The 27,395-nt window shown below is 44.4% G+C and overlaps 1 protein-coding gene across 1 annotated transcript in view; it reads right to left on the reverse strand.

Moving 5' to 3' along the window:
- The window catches only part of LOC111143974 (FERM domain containing 4B), a 174,354-nt gene that overhangs the window by 123,167 nt on the left and 23,792 nt on the right, over window positions 1-27,395 (reverse strand). The gene's annotated exons all lie outside the window — the stretch shown is intronic.

The raw sequence follows: 27,395 nt of genomic DNA on the forward strand, positions 1-27,395 counted from the left end.
ACGAACATCTCAGTATGTGAAGTGATAAGAGACCATACAGGACAAGCTGGAGAAGCACAGTGGAGGTGAACTGAAGGGGAAAAAAAGTTACAGTTTTAAGCCCATGTTGGCACATCTGTGCTCTTTCCTCTGTGGGAGGATGGCTTCTCCGGGAGGCCAGAGTACTGATTTTCTCACTGCTAGTGATAGAAAGGCCTGTCTTTGTCCCTTACTTAAATCAGAGGTTGGAAGGTGGTGGATGTATTTTGTTATGAATAAATTTTTGTTGGTGATATCAGAAATCAGAAGATGCCGCTGAAGAAAAATTGAGACGGAGGGCTTGGGAAACACTGGGCCGCATTTCCTCCATGGCAACACTGAGCTGGGGAAGGTGGGGTACAGCAGCTCCCTCTTTTAGATGAGGTTTGTGGTGTCTGCCTCGCCCAAATTTATTATCTGCCAGGTTCCTGAGAGTCACATCATGAGAATAAGCAAACCCCTATTTAAGTTCACAAAGTACCAGAGAAGAGACAAAACCCATGTCAAAGGCGGGCCTCCTGTGCACCAGGCCCAGTGCGTGACACTTGACCTTCATTAATGTCTAGTATTTCAACCTCTAAGCAAGCCTCTGAAAGGGGTATCCGTATTTTATTTGGTTTCGTTTTGGGGGGCCTTTCTCAATTTAAGCACCAGGAAACCACCAAGGTCTGGGAAATGATGGCACTTGCATGAATTCTAAGCCAGACTTGGGCTTGAAATCATATTTTATCTCTTGCTAGCTGGGTTAAGTTGGAGAAGGTACTTAACCTTTCTGAGCCTCATAAGCAATATCCTGGTAGCTTTTCATCCGACACCCCCGAGAGTGAAATAAACCACTTCCACAAAGCACAGTTATTATCCTCCTTATTTGCCTGAAGCTTAACAAACAGCTAATAAACCTTCCTATAGTCCATTTACCCTACCATTAAAAAAAAAAAACAAAACCAAAAAAACAACTTCCTAATGGGAGGAAGATTACTAACCCATTTTGAAGAAGATCAATGATAGGTAGAGTTAACAAGTCAGTTAACAAGCACATAGCAAAAAAATTCTCCAGAGCTGATGGGGCAGACATAGAAAGAGAGAGGGGACCACGAGCTCCTGCGTGGCTTCTGTAAGCCTGGCACCTGGTTTGGCATCTTATTTTTATTTTTTAAAGATTTTGTTTATTTATTTGAGGGAGAGGGTGCGCACGTGCGAGCATGGTGGGGGAACAGAGGGAGAAACAGAGTCCCCATTGAGTAGGGAGACCAAGGCAGGACTCGATCCCCGGACCCCGGGATCATGACCTGGGCTGAAGGCAGACGTTTAACCGACTGAGGCACCCAGATGCCCTGCAGCACCGCCCGCCCCTCCCCCCGTCAGGCATTTTAATGACAATACCGATAATACCACTAACAGGTCCTTTCTGTATTCCAGGGCCTGCACTCAGCACTTTTCATGTATTCACATATCCAACCCTCATGATACCCACAAGAAGTAGGCAGTCTCCTCTCCCCATATTACAGGTGAATGAGGTTAGAGAGATTGTACATAACAAGATTTATAAATGGCAGAACTGGACTCGAATCCAGAGCCCAAGCTCTTAACCACTTAGCTGTACACCTGCTATTCCCTACGCCCTATGGTGACAAATTGTGGGAGGGCCTTCCCATGCAGCCCATTTTCAACGGATTGGGTGGGTGGGGAGAAAGAGTGAAAACAAAACATTTGAAAGCAGGCATGAAAAATCATGTCAGCTGACTAGGGGTAGTTAGAATTTAGAACCTGTACATAGAAAGAGACTTAGAGGGGCACCTGGGTGGCTCAGTGGGTTAAAGCCTCTGCCTTCGGCTCAGGTTATGATCCCAGGCTCCTGGGATCGAGCCCCGCATCGGGCTCTCTCTGTTCAGCGGCGAGCCTGCTTCCTCCTCTCTCTCTGCCTGCCTCTCTGCCTACTTGTGATCTCTGTCTGTCGCATAAATAAATAAAATCTTAAAAAAAAAAAAAAAGAAAGATCCTTAGAAGGCATTTAATAACCACCGCTTAGTTGGGATATGGGGCAATGAAGGAATGGACGTGTCCATTGCCACTCAGCTAGTTAAGGCGAGACCTGGGATTAAGACTCAGGGTTCTGACTTCCAGGCTGGAGCACAAGTGCTCTGCACAAGGTCACTTGGCAAAGAGATACCATCTTATTCACATGCTGTTGTTTGCAACAGGCTGATTTTTTTTTAATTAAAAAAAAAAATACTGTAACAACAAAAGGGGGAAAAAACTCAGGCATTTTTAATTTAATTTAAAACATGACTCCCACTCATGCTTTCTCTTCTAATTTCAACAACAGGAGTTATATTTAAAGGGAACTATTCATGGATGACAATGATTATATCTATAAATACAGAATTCTCTTAAAATATAACAAAAACAACAAATTTTAGTAAGCATGTTCAATGTATTGAATATGTAGCAATTCATTTAATGCCATGAGGTAAACAGCTTTATCATCTTCACTTTCCACTGAGGAAACCAAAGTACAGAGAGGCCAAGTAACATGCCCAAGGTCACGCAGCTAGTAAGACGTAGAGCTGGGATTCCAGCTTCTAGGAGCTGGCAGATTAGCTCCTGAGTCTGTGTCCTTCACTACCTCAGTACAAAGTGTCTTCTCTCTCTCTCTCCTCTCTCTCTATTAACAAATTGCCTTAAGATTTAAGAGTCCATACTTTCTTCTTCTTCTGCCTTTTTTTTTTTTTTTTTTAAGATTTTATTTATTTATTTGATAGAAGACACAGCGAGAGAGGGAACACAAGCAGGGGGAGTGGGAGATCGAGAAGCAGGCTTCCCGCAGAGCAGGGAGCCCGATGTGGGGCTCGATCCCAAGACTCTGGGATCATGACCTGAGCTGAAGGCAGATGCTTAACAACTGAGCCACCCACGTGCCCCAAGTCTGTACTTTCTTATGAGCTCTTCAGTCCCCGAATGCCAGACAGAAACTAATTTGCCAAGTTAGGCCACAACACTTCATTTAAGAAGTCTCAAAGGAAGTACATGTTTCTTTTCATAAGCAAACACAGGACAGTGGGCCATACTCTTTCTCCAGTCTGTGTGAAATGATGTAACACAGACAGAACCACTCAAATCCCACAGAGACTGTCCGAACAGTCTCAGGTATGACCCGTCCCCCGGGGCAGCAACGCCTCACACGGAACAGAAAACACATTTTAAAAAATCATCTCTTTGTAAAGTTTCGCTTTACCCCAACCAAACCTGAATCCCTTCCTGCCACCTCCTCCTCCATTTAACCCCAGGGACACAGAAGTTAACACTGTGCAGGTCGGATTAAAACTCCCACCTCAGTCTGTGGCTGCCCTGCGTTTCCTTCCCCGCTGGCAGAGTGGGTCTTCAGACGCTAAGCACTGGGTGCTGGTGGAAGGACCTTGTCCATCTGGTCACTGGTCAAATGAGGAAGGGCAGAGTTGGAAGTGAGAATCGGCCACAGGCCAGACCTCTGGCTTCATGGAGCATCCTGATGTGTAACCCACAGCGGGGTTCAAGTCTGTGCGAAAACACCCCACCCCAGACACCCAATCCCACTACCCGATTTAGGAGAGGAGAGACGAGGCCGACTTGGTAAGAAACCCAAAGGCAAGTCCACACAGGGCAGTGTGGGACCATTCATAATGACCAGGGTCAGCTTAAAAAGCAACAGGAAATAACAACTACAGAAAAAGACCAGAACCTCAGCATTCTTTGGTTTTGCTTTAGTAGTTCTTTGGAACAAGGAAATATGAAAGCTTGGCAAAGGAAGCAGCAGGCTGCTTTTTTTTTTTTTTTCCTTTCCTTTCTTCTCTCTTGTTCTCTTTTGACCTTTTCTGAAAGCCTAGCATGAGAGGGCCTGCCTCATCAAAATGACTCCTTAGGATTTTTTGTGGGGTAGCCCATCCAGAGTCTAATTCCCATCATCCCTTGCTGGGATGTGTGCAAAACCAGCTCTCTAACCGGGCTTCATGATTTTGAGTCCCCTGAGGATCCAATCTCCATGTGGCTGTGTGAGCAGTATCTCTAAAATACAGATGAAATCCCTTCACTTTCCTTCTTAAAATTGCCAAACAGCTTCTCATGCGAACCTCAGGAAAATCTAACTCCTTCCCTTGCCAAGGGTGTCCACGTAACCCTCTCTAATTTTAATTCCAACCCATCTGCCTTGGCTTTAACACACCAGCCACATGGGCCCTCCCTTTCTTCCTCAAAATAAAAGCTTGTTCTTCCTTTGAAATTTTGCACATGCTGTTCCCTCTGGAATGCCATTTCCCCAGGTCATTGCTTGATTGGGTGCTTTTACATCTTTCAGATCCTAAATTAAATGTCACTGTTTCCAAGAGGCCTGTCCTCAAAATACAGTGGAGACTGGATACTCTCTCTCGTCATGCTGCTTTATTTTCTTCATTGCTAATATTTCTTTGTTTGTTCGTTTTGTTTTTGTTTATATCAGTCTCTACCTTTCACCATCAGTATGTAGATTTCATGACAGGGACCTTGACTGGTTTGTTCACCACTGTATTCCCCAGGGCCTAGAACAGGGCCTGGCACAGGGTAAGACTGGGTGTGGTAAGTAAGAATCTGCTGAGGGAAGGACAGTCTTAACTGCTCAGAACCTAGAAACAGTCAACAATGAAATACATTCACTAATGATTTCCATTTATACAGCATAAGTAAGGTAAAGTGAGGATGTTCCAAAACACTTCCTGAGCCTTGGTCCTGACAGGCTCCTACAGAGCAAACAAGCTTTCCACCCTGAGAACAAGGTGTGTTAGTAGACTCCTCATCAGATGAGAGATTCTAGAGGAACTGGAGAGAGGTAGAAGGGCGTATCTAGGACGTTCTTACTTTGGGATCTATTGAGTGGATGGAGTTTTATATTTCGCCCAAATGATGTCAACCCCGGCTGAATAGGGCTCCTTTATATCATCTCTGGGTGTTAACTGAATATGAGCTATTGATACTCCCGTTCAGAGCATGGCCTAGACTGACACAGATGTCTCCACACGGAGTCAGCTGTGGTTTTCCCTCGAGTTGTTCCAAGATGGTGCCTACCCTCCCAACGTGCTGTCTTTGGGAGCCTCTTTTTCCCGTTATCAGTGAACGATTCTCCTAGCTTCTATAACCGCTGGATGTCACATAGCCCCCAGGCAGTACCTTTTCTCACGCTACTTATATCCCTACGAGGTAAGAAGTGTTGTAAGAAGTGTTACTCTTTAGATTTTGTAGATGACGAAACTGAAGTGTCAAGAGGTTAGGTCACTTGTCATAGGTCGTGTTGCTATGACCTGGGGTGAACTCTCAGGTTCCATTAGCTGCACAAAAGTAGGCCACTTGTGTGTCTCTCTCAGGTTCACTGGGCGTGGAGGACAAAGAAGAGACAGTGAAAGAGAGAGGCAGGTGGCATAAAAGAAGGACAGGAAGAAAGGAAAATGTGCTGGTGTAGGAGAATGAGAAAGAAGGGGAGAATTCCATTTCCCAAAGACTGAATTGAGTAACTTGAGTAATCTGACTTAGGGAAAAAAAAGTTAACAATAATTAATGGCCAGTGACTGTCTGCCTGACACTATTCCAAGCCCTTTCTTTTATTTACATGGGCTGTTTAATTCTTTTAAAAAGACTTTATTTACTTATTCGTGAGAGTGAGGGAGTGAGCAAGAGAGAACATGAGTGGGAGGAGGGGTAGTGGGAGAGGGAGAAACAGACTCCCCGCTGAGCAGGGAGCCCAATGCAGGACTCGATCCCAGGACCCTGGGATCATGACCCGAGCCGAAGGCAGATGCTTAACTGACTGAGCCACCCAGGTGCCCCTACATAGGCTGTTTAAATTCATTTTCTATTACTTTACATTATTTTATTTTTATTCTTTTTTTGTAGTCTCTACTCCTAACGTGGGGCTCGAACTCATCACCCAGAGATCAAGAGTCACACACTCCACCAACAGAGCATGGTTGCCCCTAAATTCATTTTCATAACAAGCCTGTGAGGCGGATTCCAATAGTAGCTCCATTCTGTGGACGAGAAGTCGAGGTTCAGAGAAGGTAAACGGCGGACTCCACTCTGCAAAGCCACAGAGCGAGGAGGAGACACCGAAGAGTGGAAACACAGACACTGTGACTTCTGAGTCTGTGCCTTTCACTGCTGTATTGTCTTCCGTTGTAAAGCATTTCCCGTCTACGAGGTCTGACATAGGCAAACAGCCAGCTTAGGCATTTCCCATATGAGCCTGACCACCAGGTAAGACACTGTTCTGGAAAAGCCTCATCCAGATTCACCAGACCAGAGTTTCTGGGTTCAGGTCCTGGCGTGGCAGCAAGACCAGGAGAGGAGCAGGGTTTTTGTAACCTCCATTCCTTGGCTACCTCCCGGCGCTGCCCTGAAGAAACATGGGCAGGGGCTAAAAACAACGTCTATACATTTGCTATGGATTTTCCCTGGACAGCGGATTAGAATTAATCCCCACCTCTTGGGCTGCCGGCTGTCATGCTTATGTGGACACTCTGGATGCTGGATGACATTGATCTGGTATGTGGCCTTCTGGATAGGAGTCTACAATAGTCTGGGCTTAAGATGCAATCTGGAACACAGTGCAATGAACTCAGCATGGGAAAGCTCTGAAACACGTTTTCACTCACTTGATCAACCAGGATTCGCAGAGCACTTTCCAAATGCAAGCCCTGCTCTGGGTAGTAACATACATCGGCAAGGCTTGCTATGAGCTGGGTATCTCGGCTTTGGCACCAGGATTTGTGGCTGATACCTCCTTGCTGTTCACTGTCGGATGCTTAGCAGCCGCCCTAACCTCTCCCTACAAGATACCCCTAACAGCTCCCTCCTGCTTGTGACAACCACGCGAGTCTCCAGACATTGCCCAGTGTCTCTTGGACAAAATCGTCTCGGGATGAGAACAACTGCTCTAGAGGTAAGGAGAAGAAAATAAATGACTAACAATGAAATAGTCTCAGACAATCATGAAGGCTCTGAAAACCTCAACTGGCAATGGACTTGAATTCTGAGCCCCTGCGAAACTCATGTCTTGCCTAGGAGGTGTGAGAAATTAGGAAATTGATAGAACTTCTTCTGGCCTATTGCTCTGGAGAAGGGGCTCCCAATACAGATGGGAGGGATAACCATGTTTTCTGGATGTTAGCATTCAAGTGCGAGCTCCTTTCTGGCAGAAGCTGGAAAAAAAGCAAACAAGAAAGGCTGACCCACGGATAGCCACTCCTGCAGCTCGGGCAACAACCTGGCCGGGAATTTCGGTCAGCTTTGGCAGACACTCCCTGGGGAGGACATTCTCATAAAAGATGATTGCTTATCAGATTATAGCCTGATCTCTTAGAGCCAGGGAAAAGGAAGGGCAGGTTTCAAAGGAAGAAAGAGAAGAAGAAAAGAAGCAAAACTCCTTTTTAAGTCTGGAGCTGAAGGCCAGTGGGAGACACCAATTCAGTGCCTGAGAGGTGTGCCAAGATTTAGAATCAGGAGACCTGGGGGGGAGGGCTGGGTGTCTCAGTCAGTTAAGTGTCCAACTCTTGGTTTCGGCTCAGGTCGTGATCTCAGAGTCATGAGATTGAGCCCTCGTTTGGCTCTACGCTTAGCACAGGCCATTTGAAGATTCTTCCTCCTTCTTTCTCTTCCCCTTCCTCTCTCTCTCTAAAATAAATAAATAAAATCTAAAAAAAAAAAAAAAAAATAAAGAATCGGGAGGCCTGGGTTGTGTCCCAGCTCTTCTGTTTAACTAAGAGTTTGGCATTGATTTTGCGGTATCTCTCTAAATCTGTTTCTGCCCCTGTGAAATGAGAACACTAAAAATCAATCTTATTTAGCTTCGTTTGTCTCTTGTATTAATATGGATTGAACCTAAAATGTACCTCAAATGTACAGACGATAATCATATCACCAGTCACACACTCTCCTTATTGGTTATAGATCAGGTGTTAGAGTCTGTGCTCCGCGCCTGGCACGCACTGTTAGCTTTTCTCCTACCCTCGTGCACGGAGCACTAGGATCGGTGGAAATGCTCTGGGAGCTGCTCAGTGCTATTATGTTAATTGTCCGTGGTGCTTTTAAGTTGGTTAAATGATTATTCTTCTCAAGGAAAAAGTTCTCCTGGATTATTAAGAGGACAAGTTGTCACATTTGAGTTGAAAATAGATCTACCTGGGGCGCCTGGGTGGCTCAGTGGGTTAAGCCTCTGGTCATGATCTCAGGGTCCTGGGATCGAGCTCTGCATCAGGCTCTCTGCTCGGCAGGGAGCCTGCTTCCCGCCCCCCCCCCTGCCTGCCTCTCTGCCTACTTGTGATTTTGCTTGTCAAATAAATAAATAAAAACTTAAAAAAAAATTGCTCTACCCGTTAAACCCTGGTCAGAGTGGTCAACCCAAGAGATGAGGATTAAAGCCGTTCCGATTTCTCCGTGATAATCAACAGATTAACTCAAAACTGCCATTTTTAACTGCGCTGTATGCCCAGCTGGGGAAATGCTTATAAATTCTTTGTCCTTCTCTGATTGCGACCAGGTTGGGCTGGCTACTTATGTTCTCCGCAGCATGAAGTAGAATTAAATACGCTGACCTGCTCTGTGTCATGTGCTTTGACCTACATCTTATCTACTTTATCTACTGAATTCTTTTTTTTTTTTTTAAGATTTTATTTATTCATTTGACACAGAGAGAGAGCATGTGCATGAGCAGTAGGGAGATGCAGAGAGAGAGGGAGAGGCAGAAACAGGCTCTCCACTGAGCAGGGAGCCTGATGTCGGACTCGATCCCAGGACCCTGGGATCATGACTGAGCCGAAGGCAGATGCTTAATGACGGAGCCACCCAGGCGCCCCTCAAATGTTTATTTTCAAAAAACCACGCAGGATATATCTGCCATTCTTTTCCAGAAAGAAACATCCTCCTTGCTTAAAACCAGTTGTTAGGCTGTATTTTTAGACGTCAGGGTACAGTATCAAGTCGAAAAAGAAAAAGAAAAAAATGGGAGGACACAGATATTGTAAACAGGAAAAGTCACCAAGTGTAACCAAGAAAAGCCATGAGCACGGCCCCTGGTCTGCGGGGGAGTTCAGTTCTTGTCTGCAGCTCAGGCTGACCAGAAATGAAGCTCTCCCGTCAGCGTGTAGAAAATGGAAATTTTGGCTTTGGTGATTATGCAAGTAGCAGACACCCCTGTGGTTTGGAAACTTTTTGCTTTGCCAACTGTCAGTTTTCTCTTATCCCGTGAAAAACAGCCTGTAGGAATGAGGAAGAGTACTGCGTCTTTCAAAAACTTGAAAGTTAAGACAAGCACCGCTCGGGTGAAGGGATTTTAAAAATAAACTACCGTCCTTGTAACTGAAAGATATTCTAGGTGCTGTTTATTCTCTGTACAGTACATTTGGAAATCTGGGCTGAATGTAAGCCATCCACAGGGCACATAAATCACATATATTGCCCTGGAAACCTAAAACTGAACAGAAATTAATTAGAAAACCAAAATCAACATTACACTTGTTTCTGAGTACACATTCATTGTCAGAGTTTTCAAGTTTCCATTTTTCATTAACGCCTATAAGAAAGTCTCTGATTTATGCTTTTCAAAGTCTCTTTGTTCTTTGTGGTCCAAGTACAAGTAGAGGCTGAAATCAGTCCTTTGGAAGTTTATAAATATTATAAACGGATTGTATTAGGTCCAGAGCCCTAGATGGATTGGTAGAAATGTCACATTTGAGTAGGGAATTTAGAAAAGCATTACCAAACTGTGAAAACGGAAACGTCAAGCACACCGAAGACAATACAGAAAATTTCTTAACCCTAAATGTCCAGGACTCATTTTATCATCAGAGAAGAAACACCCCCTTCTCAACCTACAGGTTTCTAATATTTCGTGAAGAAACTTTTTGGTCACTTAATGCAGGCAACGTTGATCACATGAAATGACGTCTGTTTTTGAAGCTAACATAGGTGTTGGAGATTAAAATAAAACAAAATAAAACAACTGGAAGGTCAAGGAGACAAAAGAAATACGAAAAAGGAGCTCCGAATAATTTCTGGGCCAGAATCAGAAAACACAACGAGGGGAAAGGAATCCTTTGAGAGAGAGAATGGTGACTCTCCACATATCCTAAGAGTCTACTGCCCCCTTTTCAAGCTGGTTATGAAGCACAACCCAATATTAAAAATTACAGTATATAAACTGGGCGCCTGCGTGGCTCAGTGGGTTAAAGCCTCTGCCTTCGGCTCGGGTCGTGATCTCAGGGTCCTGGGATCGAGCCCCACATTGGGCTCTTTGCTCTATGGGGAGCCTGCTTCCCCCTCTCTCTCTGCCTGCCTCTCTGCCTACTTGTGATCTCTCTGTCAAATAAATAAAATCTTAAAAAAAATCTGAAAATAATGTTATAAAAATTACAGTATGTAAACTTACGAATTAAATAATGAAGTAATAAGAATAGAATGAAGAAATAGAATGAAAAAATAATTTAGTAATGAAATAATTACATTAAGATACAGGTAATAAGGCACATCTGGCTAGGTCAGTTGGTGGAGCAGGTGACTCTTGATCTCAGGGTCATCAGTTCAAGACCCATGTTGGGTCTGGACCTTACGTAAAAAAAATGACAGGTGCACCTGGCTGGCTCAGTCATTAAGCATCTGCCTTCGGCTCAGATCATGGTCTCAGGGTCCTGGGATCGAGCCCCACATCGGGCTCCCTGCTCAGTGGGAAGCCTGCTTCTCCCTCTCCCTCTGCTGTTCCCCCTGCTGGTATTCCTGCTTTCATGGTCTCTCTCTGTCCAATACATAAATAAAATCTTTAAAAAAAGATTACAGATAATAAACCCTCAAAAGTCATCATTTCCAGTTATTTGGCTATGTTTTACTGTTCTCATTGCTCTTGAGGTTATTTATGTCTACTGAGTCGGTGTGACAGCAGTGTTCACCTCTTCCCAATCAAGGAGGTTACGGTGGTCACAGGAGATGGGCCAAGGTGAGGGTTTTCACACCACAGAAACTGGCAAGTGCTACCCATTGGTGCCCTTTTCCCCAGAGAGCCGCTGAGGAAAGGTGCGCCAGCACACCCTCTAGAAGTTCGTTGGGAGAGAGAGGGCTCAGAGAAAGGATGAGGTACAGGGCACCATGTCTGGATGCTGAAGCCACCGAGACACCAGGTGAAGACGGGACCGCAGAGTCTTCGGATTCAGACAGAATCGCATCGAGAGCTCAGCCCACTTTTCTAAGACTTACTTGTCACATCCTGACAGAGGGACTCATGATACCTGCCCACAGAGCACCGAGCCTGTCAACACGTTCAATGTCACTTGCTTTTCCGGCTTCTTTTGCCCCTGGAATGCAAGTTTCACTTACTGCTGCCCTCCTAGCTCCTACACCAGTGCCCAGCCCGCCGTGGGGCTTACTAAATATGTGTGGAATGAATCAATTTCCCTTTATTTCCATCTGCTGCTCCGCTTCTGAGTTTTCTCTCTCTTTCTGTCAAGGTCTCGCTGGCCAATGAGTGACTCCTTTGCCTCTTAACTGCCAGATCCCAACCAGCTGTGTTGCTATCTTGCTATGCTTCTGGAATATCTCAAAGCACTAGAACTCTTCTTCCTGCTGCTGGGGGCCACCGTGACCTTAAAGCACAGGTGAAAGATGGTTCCAGCTTTTTCATTCACAAGCAGAACTGAGCACGTGTCCTTATGCTCTGTCGGCAAGTTCCCCCAACTTGTATAGCCGCTCTGTTTCAATCTCGGTTCCGCTCTGCCTCCTGCAGAACGGACAAGTCTTGTGAGAGGAAATCTCTCTCACCAGCATGCACAGCTGTCACCAGGGAACCAAATATTTTCCCCTGTGGCCCTGTCTCAGCATTGCTTCTTGGACTTGCTGTTCTGGAATAACCTTTCTGAAGGCGGTGAGGGGATGGGTCATTTAAAAAAAAAGCATGGGCGCTTCTGGTAAGAGTGGCCTGGATGGTGGTTTCTGCAAACTCACTGGGAAATCATTAAATGCTAGAATTCCTAGAGCCTTTTCAATCGTAGTCGGGGCAGTGGGGGATGATCACACCTGGTGCCAGGAGTTGGTTTGGGATCGGCCCTTCAGAATTCAGACGGATATGATGTCTCCGCCTGACTCTGCCTCTAACTAGCTGGAAACCTCCGGCAAGTCACTTACACTCCCTGGAAATTCTCTGGGAATATTTTTGCCTTGTGCCCTGTAAGCATTCCATAAGAAGCAGCTAGTACTGCGTATTATTCCAGAAGTGTGAAGGTCAAGAGTACAGGCTGTGGGGTCAGACAGACCGGGGTTCAAGCCCCAGCTTGGCTCTTCAGTTCCTGTGTGGCCTTGTTCGGGTTACCTCGCTTTTCTTGAGCCTTGTTTTCCCCATCTGGAAATGGGAATAATAATAGCACCCACTTCCCAGGCCCCGGGGGGGGGGTGGTCACATGAGCCAATATGCATAAAACACTTTGCAGAGTACATGCAACTTTTAGTGGTATTACTACACCTTTCATTAATAAAGACCAAGCAATTGCTACTCCCTCAGAGTAGATGTCCTCGAAGGCCGTGTTCCAGTGCGAGCAGATCCTACTGTGCTCTGGTACTCTGTTGCAGAGAAAGGAACAGGTAGCTTGGGCCACCCCAGACTTGGTCTGAATGTTCTAATTAGGAGTAATATCACTTTGCCTGTCTAGAGTGCTTTGAATTTTCAAAGTGCCTTCACTTCTCTTTGATTCTTTTAAATATTACATTTATTACATTTTAATGCACCAGAGTGTCATACCCCCCTTTTACAGGTGAGGCCAATGAGGCCCAAGGAAGGCGTCTGACCTCTCTATGGTCGCACAGCTAGACAGAGCCGAGACTTCAGACTGGAGTTCCTGCTTTCTCCTGCCTCAATCTCCTGACCCTTATAAAATATTCAGCCAGAAGTCAAGTTAGAAAAAAACCCTCTAAAATACAAGGCAGGTCCTGCCTGCAATGCATCCTCTTGTGTATTCCATAGCGGGAAGGCTTCTATTAATGTTAAATTAGAATTGTAAAGAGAACGTAGCTCTTCCCATCCAGGGGTGCTTTGGGGGGTCTGCAGTGCTCCATCAGCGAGGACCTGATTGCCCCCAGGACTCACACTGCCAGTCCCCAAAGCGTTTTATTAGACTGAAGTCCATGAAAAGAAATGCACTTTTAAAAAATTAGAGAATTTTAAAACAGCCCCAGAGATCAAAGTCCAGGATTTTCTGGCTTGGGAACCATTATTCTAACTACTGACACCTTTTGAGTCCTGGAGGGTTTAAGGCACTGGAACAGGGAAGAGTTTTATCAAAGAGAAGTGATTTATTTAAACAAGAAAAGTGGATCCTGTGGGGCTGGCAGGGATGGAAGGTGGGGAACCTGCAGAAGTCACCCTCAGATTTCCACGAATATTGTGGCTGGGAATTAGGAGTATTTGTAGAACGAAATTATATAAAATTATATAAATGGCCATCATAATGCCATTCTTTCTATGTTGCAGCTAATTGACGTTCTGCTTAAATTCATTAAATTGACCACCTACTCAAATTCATACGTGTCTCCTTCCTCTGCAACGACAGTGGTTAAAGTTGTTAACAAAAACGACATTGGGACACCTGGGTGGTTCGGTTGGGTAACCATCAGCTCTTGATTTTTCAGCTCAGGTCGTGATCTCAGGGTCCTGGGATTGAGCCCTGTGTGGGGGTTCCTCGCTCAGTGGGGAGTCTGCTCGATATTCTCTCCCTCCCTCTGCCCCTCTCTCTGCTCATGCTCTTTCACTCTCTAAATAAATAAATAAATAAATAAATAAATAAAATCTTTAAAAAACTCTAAAAACTTCATTGAAGCCAGCAGGGCTATTTTTCTTTTTTCCTGCAAATGGATGTTATTCTAATTTTATCATTTCTTCCCTCTGATTATATAATACCAAATTTCCACCAGATTGTAAACACTCTCCATTTTGCTGGCTTCATTCATCAGCTGGTGTTGTTTGCTTTACAGTGAATGAGTATCTTTTGAGCACCTACTCTGTGTCAGGCTCTCATGGATAAAATAATAATTGTACATTCTTGTTTGGTGGGAGGGGAGTCAGACAGATGACTATGATGCCATAATGGCAGTGACCACTAATTATTTTTCTTTGGTATACAGATAATGATAAGTGACCTTCCTGCTTTCCTAAATCAAGATAGGGCAGAAGGGAAAAGGGCACACCTTTTCACATCAGTGTCCGGTAGAATTCCCTGGGATGCAGGAAATGCTCTGGGGCTAGGGGACTGCTGGGTATGGCTGACGCTCTAATGATGATGGAGCTATGGCCAGGGGTGTCAGCCTCGAGGAGAGGCCCCAGAGGAGGAGAAGGAAAAAGGTATCCTTTATAGCCTCTTTACTTCCTCGTTCTGGGGCCTTGGGCATTTGGTGAAATGTTTTTGAGCCACTGTTTTCTCATTTGTAAAATGGGAGGATATGACTATCTATAATCCTTTGCACTGATCTCCCCATCTGAAATTAATGGGGTTTTCCTCCCCTTTTTTCCTGCTTATGGTAACCATGGGAGAAAATTAAGTTGTAGGATTGGAATTCAGCAATTTGGGAAAAAAAATTTGGAAAAATTTGCTTCTTCCCCCCTGCCTGTTAGATGACGCAGGTGGAGTGGTGGGGGGTAATCTGCTGGACCCAGGATATGTGACAGCTCCATGCCTGTGAGGTGCCCTCACTTAACGACCCTTGGGGTTCAGGGTGCTTACTCAGGAGGTCTGAAGTCTGAAAGTCTGGCTTCACATCTCAGCATGATCGCTTTATCAACTGTGTGATTACCAACCATTTCTGCATTCACTAATATTTACCAAGCTCTAGTTAGGTGCCAGAATTTATCACAGACTCTAGATATTCAGCAGGGATACAGCTAAGGAGCTCCTTTCTTAAAGGCCCACTAGTAGAAGAGAGAGCTAACAAACAAGGAAACTAACCAATACCAGGATGATTTCAGATCATGCTGGGTGCCATGAAAATAAGAAAACAGAATAATGTGATGCAGTAAAGTTATTACTTTAGAGTAATCAGGAAGGGGCATTTGAGGAAATGATACTTAATCTGAGTTGGGAATGGTAAGGAGTCGGATTTGGGAATATTTGGGAAAAGAACATTCCAGAAAAAGGGCCAAATAAGTGCTAATGCTCTGTGGTAGGAGTATGCTTTGTTTAAGATACGTTGCACAACTTTTTTTCATTATTGCACTCTCAAGGAAACTCTAGACATTCCACACACCGCCCCCCCACCCCCCCACCCCCGTACCCTCCTCCTCCTCTATGAAACTTTAAAACCACAGATACATTGTATTCCTATTGGGTGGAGTTCAGCTTTGGAAGGACACAAACTATTATAATATCTAAGGGGTTTTTTTTGCCTCCCAAGAACCAAGCTTCACTCCCTTGGGAGTGAAGTCTCACCACTAAGAATTAACAGTTTAAGGAAAAAAAAAAAAAAAAGTGGCAGCAAGTGTGGTTGGAGCTGGGTGGCCAAAAGGAAAAGGACAGGAGACAAGGTCACAGAGTTAATAAGGGGCTCATCAGTGGTCCTCAAAGTGTATTCCCCATCAACCAGAGCTTGCTAGAAATGCAGAATGGTGTTCAGCCATCTGTTTTAGCAAGCCCTCTGGGTCAGTCGGATACATACTGACGTCTGGAAAACACTGGGCTATGTCATTTACTTCACTGTGGGCCATACATAGTAAGGAGAGTGGGCTTTATTTTAAATGCAGTGGAAGGCTATCGGAGGCTTTTAGGTGTGGGGGAGACATGACACGGGGACACCTAAAATAGAAAAATCTTGTTACTATGAGATAAGGGCAAGGAGAGGCAAAAATGGAAGAGAGAGAAACAAGTCTTCTGGTTCATATCTGTGACATGGAGATAGGACTGAGCCAACTTCATAAAGTTGTCATGAGCATCAAAGGAATGAATACAAGTAAAGAACTTAGCACAGTGCTTGGCACATAGTAAGCATCCAATAATTATTAAAACCATTCTGGTTTGCCTCTTATTTCTCTCTTTCAAACACCCACTGGCTAGATGTATCCAAAAACAGATCTCCCAATCCCTTTAGATCCCTCTATTTTTGCCAGTGTTAACCGACTCAGCTGCCGCTGGGCTGGTCAAGTATCCCTATGGGGCCAGTAAATCAATAACATACAAGGCTGCTTCAGGTCACGGTGAAAGTCATGGTGTTCTATTCAGCCTCTTTTTTACCATGAGATTTAACTGTTGGGCTAGGAAAGGAAACTAAATGTAAAAACCAAGCTTTAGAATCAGTTCTGTCATTAACTTTGGATGGGTTTCTGACTAATAGGAAGTGCCGTAGGCAGGGAGGCAACACGGTGTCGGGTTAAGTATGCTTGGACTTTGACACTGGGCAACCTGGGCTGTGAGACCTGATTCTGCTGGCGGGACGCTGGGCAGTGAGCAAAACCCTGTAAATCAGTTCCTCTATCTGAAAAATTCAGAGTACCAGCACCTACCTGTCTACCTACCTCATGGATTTGAGGCTGAAACACCAGAATGCATGGGAAGCACCCCACAAAGTGCCTGCCTGTGTGAGCCATGGCGTGTGAGCCATGAGGATGATGATGATGGTGGTGACGCTGATGACGATGATGCTGATCCCTGGACCTGCCACAGGTACAACGTGGCCACGTGAACCATCATGGCGCCTGCAGTTCCGCGGGCCCCAGGAGAGGCGGAAAACATATTTGGCTTAGAAAAGACCTCAATGGGTCAGGTTGATGATGCACATAAAACAACCTTAAGCAGGTCGTTTTCTGAAAGAATCTTGCCAGCTCAGGAAAGCTCCATCCACTCAGTGTCTTTATATCATAGGCATGGAAGGTTCCCAAGAGGGTCTTGATGGAGGGGTTTATCTTCAGAACTGACCTAAAGCGCCCATCCCTGATGCCACCCACCTCGCCCTGCCCCCCTGTTTCCTGCCCAGCCATGCCCTTCCTCTCTAGGCTCCAGCCACCTGGTCCTCTTCTAGATTTTCCTCTGTGTGATCTCCTTCCCACCTCAAAGCACAAGAGAGTAGGGAAAGTGCACTCTAACCCAGCTGCGCCAACCCAATTTATCCTTAAAAATATAGATTAAAAGTCATTTTACCATCAAAGCCACAAACTGTGTACTTGTTATGATTGAAGACTTGAGAGTCACATTATTAGGGGCTCAAAATCCTGATTCAGCTAATTAGCTAGCAGCACAACAAGGGGCAATCGACCTCATCCCTTTGTTCCTCAGTTTCCTAATCTGCATAAGGGACACAACAGTGGTGCCGTGCTCTGAGGTTTAAATGAGCTGGTGTACACAGAGTGTCTGGAATAGCTCTGGGCTCTATAACTGTTATTACGAGTGCTACTTTTTCTTTTAGCTCTCTGTACTTCTCTTTGCAGTACTTTTCACAATTGAAATTAAATAATGATATAATTTGTTTATAGGATCTTCGTCCAGGGACCCTGTCTGTCTCTTCATCCCTCTCCTCCAGCTTGTCGCATGCACCCTGTCAAACCAGCTGGTCATGGGGCGCCCAGGTGGCTCAGTCAGTGAAGCATCTGCCTTTGGCTCAGGATCCCAGGATCCTAGGTTTGAGTCCTGCATCAGCCTCCCTGCTCAGTGGAGGGCCTGCTTCTCCCTCTCCCTCTGCTGCCACTCCCCCTGCTTATGCTTTCTTTGTCGAATAAATAAATAAAATCTTAAAAATAAAACAAGACAATCAGCTGCTCAGTAAACTTCACTTGAATGAAGGAATGGAGTTATTTCATTCATTTTTTAAAAATTGAGAAGCCATATAGTCTTTCTGCATGTAAAATATTTAAAAGGATTACTAGTTACGAGTAGTTTATTTTAAAAAGAAGAAAGAAGGGCGCCTGGGTGGTTCAGTGGGTTAAGCCTCTGTCTTCGGCTCAGGTCAGTATCCCAGGGTCCTGGGATTGAGCCCCTCATCGGGCTCTCTGCTCAGCGGAGAGCCTGCTTCCCCCTCTCTCTTTGCCTGCCTCTCTGCCTACTTGTGATCTCTCTATGTCAAATAAATAAATAAAATCTTAAAAAAAAAGAAGAAGAAAGAAAAGATTTTAAAAAAGATAATTAATGCAAAGCAAGATTTGGGGGCCTGTTGGAGCTCAGTACCTGCTCTAATAAAGAGGGGTGCTTGCACTTTGAGGGGGGCACTTGGGGATCTTTGTGACCACAAACAACATCCTATGGCTCCAGCTCAAATGTAGCGGTTACTGCAAAAATCTCTGCAGATTTTCAGACGAATCCCTGAAGCCGGATGGCGGTACTAAGGGTGAGTGGAGCAATTACCTTCACATCCCCCTAGAGTGACCTGACTCTCAGCTCAACGCAAGGCCAAGTACCAAGAGGGAGCCTGCCTCCTCCACACCCTGCTTGTTGCTAAAGTTCTGACTCCTGCTCCCAGAGGACCGGTATAAATAGGCTGCAGAGGAGCAGATGGAAAGACTTGGCTCTTAGATCCTGAATGCCTTCTGTGGAGCCCATGTCAATTCGGGGGCACCACACTTCAAGGGATAAAACGAAGGTTCCAGAAAAACTCATTTCTTGGGTATCACACAGAGGCCAACTTGTTTCTTACCATGTCTCTAAAAGACACTGTTTACTCCAGTTCCTTAGCTGGGACACAAAGACCTCTCACAGGTCTACTGAGGTAAGAGGGGTTTAAAAACATTGCCCCCTCCCCCAGTAGAAGCACAATGTCTGGGTGAGACTCTTGCCAGGAAGACTTCCTATAATTTAAAAAAAAAAAGATTTTATTTATTTATTTGACAGAGAGAGATCACAAGTAGGCAGAGAGGCAGGCAGAGAGTAATGGAGAAGCAGGCTCCCCACTGAGCAGAGAGCCCGATGTGGTGCTCAATCCCAGGACCCTGAGACCATGACCTGAGCTGAAGGCAGAGGCTTAACCCACTGAACCACCCAGGTGCCCCAAGACTTCCTATAATTTTGATCTGATTTGTATTGGGTCCATATCCTTAAAGTGTTTTAGAACCAGGTCCTTAAAAAGATGGACCCTTGATCTCAAGCCCAAGGTCAAAGGCTGCAACAGATGCCTTGTGATCACTTATTTGTGGACCTGCATTCAGTGAAATACAGAAAAATGACTACCGGCTCAGGCAAGTCCATATGTCTGAAATGACAGAGGGCTGGTAAATTTTTTACAGGGGCAAGCTGTGCAGAGATCCAAATGTGGGGTGACCAATAGCTGGTTCATATTTATGCTACTGTGAACATGAAGGGCCCTGAAGAAAATGACCCATCATTACTGCACAGACTCCAACTGCTGGTGGTGTCTGCCTATTTTCCTGACTTCCTGACACTTCATTTCCTATGCTTGGGCTAGATGAATAATAATAATATTAAATAATACTAACTGTCTTTTATCAGGTATGGCTTCAGTGCCAGAGGCTAGCTCTAATCCCCTAAACAACCTTATCAGGCAATTTTAACTAGCCCCATCAGATGGTCGGGGGTGGGGGGGGGTGGTCACTCAGTTCCTAAGTGGCAATGCGGGGTTTCCAGGCAAAGATACCGAACCCTGCACTCTCACCACTTCCTCTTGCTCTGATTTCATTGAGACAGAGCCTATCCGAAACAGAACCGTTACCAATGGGTTGCTCAACGTGTTGGTGTCACCGTTGGTTGTAATCAACATTGTCTGCTTTCTACCTAAATGCACCCCTGTTAGTTTAATCCTTTGACTTCAAAATCAGGTTAATTAAATTCCACTATTCATGGCCATTTCCCGTCAAGAGCTTTTTGTACTCCCCTAGAGTGAGTGGCAAATGAACCACAAGTCAAACTTCTAAGAGCTCCCGAGAGTCACTACAGAGTTCCCATTTGCGTTTTCCTGCTGGCCCAGGCTTCCTAAGAGTGCAGTGGAGGCATCTCATTCACCCTTGAGAGCCCCCAACCCCCTGCCTGGCTCATCACCGAGGCAGTGCACACCCACATGGGAGAAATAGCTACGGCCTCCTAAAGAATTTGGGATCCAAGAAGAAGTGTCCCATTTCAGTACAAGAGCTGCTTCCACTCTTTACAAGGTCCCGATTTCTTCCTAGAGAGCATCCCGGGGTCTGGTTCCATTGTAGGTTCAGTAATTCTGCCATTTCCCACTTGGTCCGACTTAATGTGCTCCTCCCCCTCTCCTGCCACAGGTTCTACCGACAGCTGAGTCATTGGAGCCCTTGCCCTAAACTCCTTCCTAGGTGAAAAGGAAAATGTCAGTGGAGAGGAAGGAAGAGAAAAAGAGGAATGAGAGCGAGGGAGGTGGAGGTAAGCAGAGAAGAGAGACAGAGAGAGCTGCCATTTTCCCAGGTGACAAGGAAGTCACTACAAATAATTAGAGGCAGAACATTTCAAAGCTGGAAATGAACTTCAGCGGTCTGACTACTTTCCCCATGAATGTGGACTTGGAGGCCTGGATGGGAAGAATGAGCTCCCCTTAGCCCACAGAACTTATTGGTAAGTGGCGGAGTCAGACCTGCCATCCATTCCCTCTGTCCTCTGTACCGTTCAGCCCCATCCCACTGCTCTACCAGATGAATCTGCTCTGTTACGGAAGGCCCGTTTCTGGACTAATTCCATTCCTGATTGGAAAACCTGAATCTAAACACATTAAATTGAGAGGGTGGTATTCGGTAAAATCTTGAAAGTTCTGCTGACTTGTTCATTCTAACTCTCAAGGACGGAAGAAAACAAAACCAAAAGTGAAAATAAACCAATAGATGAGAACAGAAGTGAACATATCTTTACAGCCTCATCTACAACGGCTTTCTCTGGGGTGGGGGGAAGCCTCTAAAAATAACAGAATGTTCCCAATATCTTGCTTTTCTTTACTTACTTTTATTGGAATGATGAACTGTCTGCCTATCCTTGCCATAGTAACATATGTTAATGTATATTTTAGCCTATATTCAGCTTTCTCTTTCTAGTTTAAAAAAATCTTTCATTTGAAATTTTTTGCAGTTTTCCAACATCAAGCAAAAAAATAAAACAGTCCTAATTGGAGTTTCATGAAATCCATCGCAGGGCTAAACAATAGTTTTCTACTTGAACTATGATCTTGAGCCAGGACTTTACTAAGAGCTCACTAGTGTTTTTCGGTTCCTACAATATTTTCAAAACGAAGAGAAAGTGTTTGAGTATATTTTTACCTAGGACCACAGCTTGTAGTGAAAGTGACAAGGCAGGGGTTCCTTTTCTTAGGGTCGTTCATGCCCTTGCTTGTTGGTTTTTTGCCAATAATTGTGAGCAGTGCATAAGAAGAAGCAAAACTTCATTTGGGCATTTTTAGTCCAAGTTAGAAATGCATAAATGAGAAATAACCCTAGTTGCATGTAATTCAGAGATGCTGGGAATTAGACAAAGCAATCAGTGGGTCCTAGAAACAACACAGTGGTGGACAGAGTATAGAATCAGGAATCTGGAGATTCGAAGTTGTGCCCTGCCCTTAATGGGAGATAAGATCTTCGCAACATTCCCCTACAACTCTGAATTTTAATCCTGCCCGTAATAGAATGAAGGGACAAGACAAAGTGACTTACAAGGTTTCTTTGGGCTCAAATATTCCATGGCATTAACTTATTTTACAGTTCTACTTAACCAGTGGTCTCTGTCCATCACCCATCCCCTCCTATTCAGTAGTTATTGAACATTTGCACCACGGGGGGGGGGGAAAGGGGATAAGAACCCCCATTCTAGTGGTCGCCACTTTCCTGTATGCTCCAAAGGGAGGACCAAATAAATGGTTCCCTGGAACGCACAGAAAATGCTCTGGCCTGGAATTTGGAATGTCAGGGAATATTTTAGATCTTCTGCTTAAAAAATATAGTTTCTGATTCCCAAACAGACTGCATTGCAAGAAAGTCTCATTTCTAGAGAGGTTCTACGGTCTTTGTCTAAAGAATAGGATCATCTAACATGAGCCCCTGAGTCACCAGAATGCCAGTCTGAGAACCAGGTCAAAGGACTACATTTCGGTTAAGATTATTCCTTTCTACTCCTTCAGATCATAAGAAACCTTTACACAGAATTAATTTAGACAGTGCTGATTCATTTCTCAGGCCACACTGTGGTGTTACATTATGGCAAGGGTGTATTACCCCAGTCCCTATTGTGATGTATTTATTTCCTTGATGTTTCTCTTCTGTACCCAATCCTACCCACTTCCTCCACAGACTTCCTTCTATACCCAAGGGTTTTGCAGTCTCCTGAATGAGACAATTTCCTTTGTTTTCTAAAGTCAACCCAGATTTTCCTCCCCTCCTCCAACTCCGACATCTACCTATCAGAAAAAAAATAAATAAATAAAAAAACAAAAAACAAAACTGAACACTCAGATTTAAACTTGATGAGTTTACCAACACCACATTACAAGGGAGGAAAGGGGAAAAAAAAAAAGCTTCCCTTAAATTAGGATGTAGAACTTCCTATGACAAATCATACAAGTTTTATGAATTAATTAACAGCCATACCCCAAAATGATATTGCCAAGGTCAATGCGTTGAGCTGCTGAATTCTGGTAACATTACATCTTCGCCATAAACTAGATTCGGGGATAGAATTCAGTTTTCCTGCTTCTTTTTCCAGGCAAAGCCGGGAAGAACATTGATGGGTCCTTTTAGAAAGGCTACTAATGAGTTCTAGATCCAGCCCCACAGAATCTTTGCTGCCAAGAGCTCACAAAGATAGAGAAGCGGCCACCACACACATTGTACTGACGACAAGATTAAACACTGAAAATCCAAAACCATTTTCGTGCTGCTTACTGACACAGTTCCTGCCCTCTTCCTGTCTTTTCCTTATCCATAAAGGACCTCGAACCTTGAAAATTAACAACCACAAAAAAAGAAAGTAAGAAAGAAAAAAACAAGGGTGTGTGGGGGGAGGGAGTGGTAAGGTAGAAGGACACACTTCAACCACAACTGATAAGTTCACAGTAAAAACAAGAAATCAGCCTTTTAGGACCTTTAAGGGAGCAGAGATCGCATTTAAAACAATGGCAGGAAAATGCTCCAAAAGGTAGGTGTTAAGGACCATCTTCATTTTGGTGTCAAAGTGGAGCAGAGCCAACTCTTTTTTGGAAAGAGTAATTTTTTGAAAAGAGCGGAGATAAACTTTCCTTGGAGTTTCCTTTTCTGAAAGTCAAATCCTGGAATATTAGTACTTAGAGGACTCCACCCCAGTAAAATATTAAAATCTGCCCAAGATTTTGCTAAGAAATGCCAGTGAGAGCTCACAAAGCACCATTACACTGTCTATAGTCAGAACATTGTAAGAGAAATTGTTCTTACCTCCGAACCATGATCTCGGCTCATTTAAAGGGACTGGAGAGAAGGTGCAGGACAAAAGACACATGTATTAAGAGCTTGTGATGTATGTGTGTGTGTGTGTGTGTGTGTGTGTGTGTGTGTGTGTGTTTTCTCCAAATAAAAGCTGGTGGAAGTAGGGATATGAAAACCCTGACGCCTTCCGCTGCCATATAATCGCAAGGAAATGACCTTACCGTTTTGTTGCTTTGATTAGAAACAAAAGCCTTTCAACATGAGTCAGGAGAGCAATGGGGGAAAAAAAAAACCACTAAAACTTCTGCTATTTCTTTTGGCTACCTAAAATTTCTCTTCATTACATCTCTAAAACACATGGTGAAATGTTGTTTACTGTTCTCTAAACTTCACCGATGATGCATGAATGGGATGGATCATTATTCAGCGATGGGCTAAGAGATCGAAACTCCATAGGTCAATTTTGGCACTTCAGTCTGTATATATCCTGCACAAGGCAGGAGACCGAATGCATACGCCCAGAAGGAATACTGAACTCAACTGTGTCCCCACACCCATTTCATGCCCCTAGCTTTTATACTCAGAAAGAAACTCAGAATTCCATGAGACAGCCTCAGAACTATCAATTAAGAGCAGAGATGCCAGTCACAAAAAAATTCTTGGCAGGATGGCTATGGTCTCAAAAATGGATCTATTTCATCATTTGCATTGAACAGAAGCATTACTATTGAAATTACTGAATGCATAGGGAATAATAGCAGTGTGTTATACTCCAAGGTGGGGCAGAAAGAAAAATATACAGAATCCAGGAAAAATAATAAACCTATGTGTTATTTTTAGAATGGTTAAGTAAGAGCTTGTGACATGGTACCATGCTCCATCTAAAAAAAATAAAAAGGAAAAGAAGCTTCTGAAATTTTGTGCAAGTGTGTGGTATGGTTAAGGATGTGAATTCTAGAGTCAAACCTGGGGTTTTATAGCTGTTTGTCCTTGGGAAAGTTACTCGACCTCTCTGAAAATCTGTTTCTTCTTTAGTAAGGTGGAAATAAAAATCCCCATCTTATTAGGCGTGTTGGAGGAATTAAATGAAATTATGCATACAGAACACAAAGAATTTGCTTGGTAGATAGGCATATAGCACATGTATTTAATGAGGAAGTCTTCCCCACTTCCCTCTACCAAAAAAAAATATCTTACCCCTGAGCAGTGAGGGAGTGGCTTTACCTTGAAGTCCTTTCAAAGACTCTGATTACTTTGAACCACAATACACAGTATGGGAAGACACAATAGCATAAAACAACCTTGATCAATGCCAAGTTTGGATGCTTATTCAGCTCACTTGATAAAATCAGTGGAAAAGGTGGCAAAGAATTCAATATAGACTTAGTCATTATTTGTGGGCGTGTGACCTCACAACTGGAGGGGCTGAATGTTAGAATAAACGAGTTACTTATATATCACTTTTTTTTTTTTAAGATTTTATTTATTTGTTTGACAGAGAGAGACAGTGAAAGAGGGAACGCAAGCAAGGGGAGTGGGAGAGGGAGAAGCAGGCTTCCCCCTGAGGAGGAAGCCGGATATGGGGCTCAATCCCAAGACTCTGGTATCATGACCTGAGCCAGAGGCAGACACTTTAATGACTGAGCCACCCAGGTGCCTCTATATATCACTTTAAAAGGCTCTGCAGGGGTGCCTGGGTGGCTCAGTGGGTTCAGCGTCCAACTCTTGATTTTGGCTCAGGTCATGACCTCAGGGTCATGAGAGGAGCCCCATGCTGGGCTGTGCAATCAGTGGGGAGTCTGCTGCAGATTCTCTCTCTCTCTGCCCTTTCCCTTACTCACGTGATCTCTCTCTAAAATAAATAAATAAATGTTTTTTAAAAAAGTAAAAGTTCACGAAGCAGGTGGTTATGCCGGGAGACCATGCATGTGCACTTACAGGATGGATGCGAGAAGGAAAAAATGTCACGCAATCATTTTCCCAGTGAAATATCACCTATGGAGATCCAAAAAAGTGCTGTTGCTCAAATGTCTGAGGCCAGAGTGAAGATGTGGTGGGGATCGCTAGGAGGACAACTCAAAGACGGGCTTCTGTCTCAGGGCCAATGCACAGGGGAAGGGGCTGAAAAAAACCACTGTGTAAAGAGGGAGAGCACCAGACAACAATCCATCAAATTCTCAATCTATAGAACACATGATCTGAAATCCTAAAAGGTTTTATTTATTTATTTGACAGAGAGAGATCACAAGCAGGCAGAGAGGCAGGCAGAGAGAGAGGAAGGGAAGCAAGGAGATATTCCAATATGTAATCTGCATTCCTAAATTTGTATGTATTCAAGATAGCCCCAAACATGTGTATTGAATCTTCTTACTGGGAAAATGGAGAATTACTTTATATTTTGGGGAACCTTCTATTTGTGTATATATGGCAGTAACAACGCCATAAATGGCAGCTTGTCTCACTGGGTTGGAGAGTCTCCTGAGAGAATCAATGGGATGTTGCCAGCTGTCTGGGGAGAAGTTTCTCATGTTGAAGGACAATCAGAGTTTTGATGACCAGTTTCAGAACAGAGGCAACAGGACAGGCTTAACCCTGGAGGCCAGGCCAACTTGAAGGGCCAAGAGAAGGCTGGCATTCTAAATACAGGGCAGGGACAAGGCCAGGTTCTGGCCATGAGAGCATGTGGGAAGGTTAAAATGAGAAGACTGTCAGAGTGTCTGTTGGTTTTGCCTGTTCAGAGTCTGATTCATCTCTTCCTTATCACAGATCTCTGTTTCAATTGCCCCCTCCCATCATGTAATGAACGTATGATTCAGAAATAATTAAAAAAACAAAAAAAACCCCAAAAACCCTCTACCCCATAGTCCTCAGTTATAGGGATCATAGAAGTGTGTTTGGCTTTGTTCTAGAATTATAAGGCTCCTGCAATGAGTCTGGGGCTACTGGGGTATCTCACGCCAGGCAGAAGAGTGGGAGACAGACTCCGAAGATGTCTGCGTCACTCTAACTCCCACTTGTGCTCAAGCTAGTTTTAATTTTTTTTTAAAGAATTCACTGATCTCTACCTCTGAGACCAATTATGCATGATATGTTCATTAATCAAATTCAAATTTAAAAAATTTTTTAAAAATTGAAAAAACGAATTCATTAGCAAACAAAACATATCCATTTGTGGGAGGACGGATAGCAATATCAGATACCACTAACCAGGTGGCCAACACTGCCCCACCATGGGCAGGGGTTGCTTATCAACCCAGAATTGGGGAGCTTGGGGGGCTCTGGGTGCAAATCACAGGGTGGTCTGGGTGCCAGTGATTCCATCTTAGGGAAAGGGATAATTATCCTGCAGTACTCAGGTATCAGACAGAAGTTCTGTGAATCAATTAGGCACTGGCCCTAGAAAACTGGAATTCCAAGGCCCAAAGAGGAAGAGCAGCAAAGCTCACCCCACATCCAACTTGAAACAAGTCTTCCCAATGGCCAGGCAGCCAGACAGTGGGCAGGGACGAACCACTTTAGGGAGCCCTGGAAAGGAGTCCAGCAGAAAGGAAATTATACTCTGGAATAGGTCCCAGTGGCATAGAACGTACGTGAAATGACGTCCACAAAATCAAACTGTGACACCATCACGTGACCAGAAAACTAACTGGTGAGCCCAGACAAGCATGCTGGTGACTCGGTGGGGGTTTCTACCACTGCTGCAAGTGGGACCCGGGAAATACGTCCACTAGTTTAAGGAAAACTAGATGGTAGCGCAGTCTCGGTTTTCAAAGGCATAGAGAGTCTTAGCAATCGTGAAGCGCTTCCCCCAAAAGATCACAGAACACTTTATGTTCCTAATGAATGCCAGACACACCCCCACAGCCCATCACAGGCAATGTACTGGTTTTCTAAAACTCTGATGGCTGAGCCTCGCTCTGAACCATCTGTCATCAACCAAGAGGGCGACCTTGACGACCAGCTCATCTCCTAAATTCAGTAAGACCTGCACTCAAGAGAGGTGTGTTTTTCCTTCATGACTCCTCATCCT

The sequence above is a fragment of the Enhydra lutris genome, unplaced genomic scaffold (assembly GCF_002288905.1).
Source record: "Enhydra lutris kenyoni isolate GAN:26980312 unplaced genomic scaffold, ASM228890v2 scaffoldscaffold10, whole genome shotgun sequence".
Classification (NCBI taxonomy): Eukaryota; Metazoa; Chordata; class Mammalia; order Carnivora; family Mustelidae; genus Enhydra; species Enhydra lutris.